This window comes from Phascolarctos cinereus, unplaced genomic scaffold (genome assembly GCF_003287225.1).
Source record: "Phascolarctos cinereus isolate Bilbo 61053 unplaced genomic scaffold, phaCin_HiC Scaffold_726;HRSCAF=1367, whole genome shotgun sequence".
NCBI lineage: Eukaryota > Metazoa > Chordata > Mammalia > Diprotodontia > Phascolarctidae > Phascolarctos > Phascolarctos cinereus.
In genome coordinates, this window is record NW_027556098.1 from 229,843,518 (window position 1) to 229,846,808 (window position 3,291).

Genomic DNA, 3,291 nt, shown 5'->3' on the forward strand with positions numbered 1-3,291 from the left:
ACACTGGCCCTGGATTTAGGAGGACCTGAGTTCAAATCTGGCCTCAGACACATAACACTTACTAGCTGTGTGACCTTGGGCAAGTCACTTAACCCTATTGCTTAGCCAAAAAAAGAAAAAAAAGAAAAATAATATGGCTCCTGCCCTCGAGATAATTACATGCTAGTAAGAAAGGTAAGACACATACATAAATGAATATGATACAAGATAGATTGTGATAAGGGTGAGAGCAAAGGAAAGATCTGGATAAAGTACTAGAAGAAAATCTGGGGAGGGAGAGATTATAATCATTTGAAAGAATTAGTAAGGTTTCAAGGCCTAAGCTCTTCCTTGAAGGAAAAGAATGGATTTCAGTAGACACAGATATTGAACCTTAGAATTTCCCTCACTAACATCAAGATCTTGGGTAGCCAATTCCACTGAGCTGGGTAAATAGATAATAGATGATAGTAAAATACCCAAATGATGTCAGTGATGCATCCATAATTAAGACAGGTAAAAGACATGATTCAAGAAACTAGAGCATTGGTATTATTTTGCTTAATAATCATTTGGCCCTGAGAAATGGAATGGCTTGCTGATGATTCATATCACTAGTAACTTGTAGAAGCAGAAATTAAAACCAAGTTGTCTGGGCTTCCATTATACTGCTATTTCCTTCATATGTCAATAGCTATGTATTATTTTCAGGGAATTTATAGAAACAATACATAATGTTGAGAAGGTTGTTCATGTAATTACATTGTAATTTCCAGCTGAGCATCATGTGATATCGACAAGAAGAAAAGCTTCCTAAACAATAAGACCAAATAAAACAAATGTACATTAAAAAGTATGTTTCATATTGGAGATCATTTATTTAGTTCCTGATTAGGAATAATGCCTACTGGAAAGTTAAGAGGTTAATGCATCTTTAAAAGGGATAGAATAACACTTGCACTATCTATTTCATAGATGGTTGCAAGGATCAAATGGAACAAAGTATGTAAAATGTCTTATTATCCATGAAGCACTAGATGAATATAAGCTATTGTTATTATGCTGAAATCAAAGGAAAGTTGCCTTATTAGCACCTTATATTGTGTTTACTCTGTGATGAACAACCAGCTAAAAGATGTGTTCCTTACCAGGTCAGAGAGTTAATAAAATGTTCAGTCCTAATAACACTTGTAAACGGGAAATAGATGTTTGTTCATAGGGTTTAGGGATTAGAAAGGTAATGCTTTTCTATAAGACAACTGTATAAACGTCATAAACATATGACTGTCACAGGCTGTGCTTTCCATACTAAGCTGAGAGAAGGGTAAGAGATACAGGAAGCAGCTAGGTGGAAGATGTAGCCTGTTTGAGACCTTGGAATTCCAAGGTTCGTGACCTTGGAATCTCCCACCTCCAACTTTAGGTTTGACTCCTATCAATTGAGAGGGAAATTGAGAAGGAAAGAGGAACAAAGAAAAATAGAGAAAGAGAAAGTTAGTTTGCAGGGCAGGTAGAAGATGCTTGGTTATTGTTATCCTGAACCCCTTTTCTCTTCCCTGAAGGAAACTTTGTCATATATAAGGCCACTATAATAATTTTTTAAAAATAGCTATGCTAAAATTGTGCTTAGAGCCTGATTATGTACTGTTAGACTGATATGGGCTCAGTGTAAGACTGCCTCAGTTGGAATGAGAATTTAGCAATATTTTGTTTAGATGTGTTCATGTGTGCATGTGTATATGTGTGTATATGTTCATGAGGCCTATACTAACACAATTAACAGAGTGTATTCCAGTTCAAACATGAGGTTATTTTCTTTATATCTCACAAGGTAAAAAAAAAATCCAAATAAAATACTGATACAAGTTGTCTAGCAATAATTAGATAGAACTGTTTGTTGATGTTAAAGGTTTTTGTGGAGTCTCTTTATCTTGTGAGAGACATTTTTGTTTCAGTGGAATACACTAGATAGACATAGGTTTAGTCATGAGGCTTTAAGTAAAAATTGGACAATCTTCCTTCCCTTAAATGTTCACCCTAAGTGGGAGAGGACTTCTCCCTTTTCTTCTTCAATTCTCCCTGTATCTGTCCAGTCAAGGTTGTAGAACTGAGCTCTTGTGGGAGCTAACTGTGATTGCCTGTTCACTGAACCAAGTAAATGTTTTTTGTGAAGGCATTTTCTGAGACAAAGCAAAAAGATGAAAGCAACCGTTTTTTGCTAAGAAAACTCAATATCAAACAAAATGGCTATGCAAAAAAAAGTAAAGTGAGGAAAATGATTGAGGAAGAACATTACATATTAAAATGGTTTTCCTTTCTGAGAAGGTAGGTGTATATGTGACCAACTTTTAGTCTAAGATTTAAGCAGGAGTTTTCTATTTTTCCTGAAAACCTAAAAAGATACAAATATTCAGACCATGAAAGATGGACCAAATAGCTCAATGTTTTCTCCTCTGTGAGAGAAATGATTATTAGTAACTAAGGATTTTTTTTTTTATTTCAAGACCTTAGTCTCTGAAGGTTGAGTTAACCTTCTTTTCTATCCGACCCCACCCAACTTTACAAGGAATCTCTAGTTTAAGGTGAATACCATTCAATCAAACTTGGGTGGAGACAGACCTTTTTATCTAAATTGGATTGCCTGAGGTTGGGGCGACCTGAGTCTAGAGATAATGACTGTCTGATAGTCTCTCTTTCCAAGGATGACATTTTGTGGCTCTCAGCTCCTCACTGTAACTGGGACCAGCTCTTCCAAAAGGACATATAAGCCATGAGCCCACCCTCCATGATTGTCTTTGGTTTAAGAGAGATGGCCAAATGAACATCCTTTTATTAAAATGTTGGCATTGTAATAAAATGATTGAATTACCCAGAAATTATGTCTTCCAAACCTTTTTAATTGCCACATCTTCCAGGAAAGAGGCTTCACATGATAGGCTGTAGCAGGGGTTACAGCAAACCAGCCCTTCAAAGCCAATTGTTAAATTTTTTCAATGTGAGCATTTACACCTCAGAAATCCATAAAAGTGATAAAATGGGTCTAGATTTATTGTATTTTAAAATTGTTTAGACTTAAGGAAGTGATGGAAAAATATTAATAATGCATATTAAACTGAAGATGTATCATGCTACATTTCCTCTCACCCTTATTCATGAGCTTGTACTTTTAAACATTTCCCAGCGCACCCCTGGTGTACAGGCTTCCCAGAGATGGAGAATCTAACTGAGCTTTTACTAGACTATGGAGATCTAGGCAGGGAACATAAAAGCTATCAGAAAGGAGATGATTACCAAGCCTTCTGTATTGTTTGA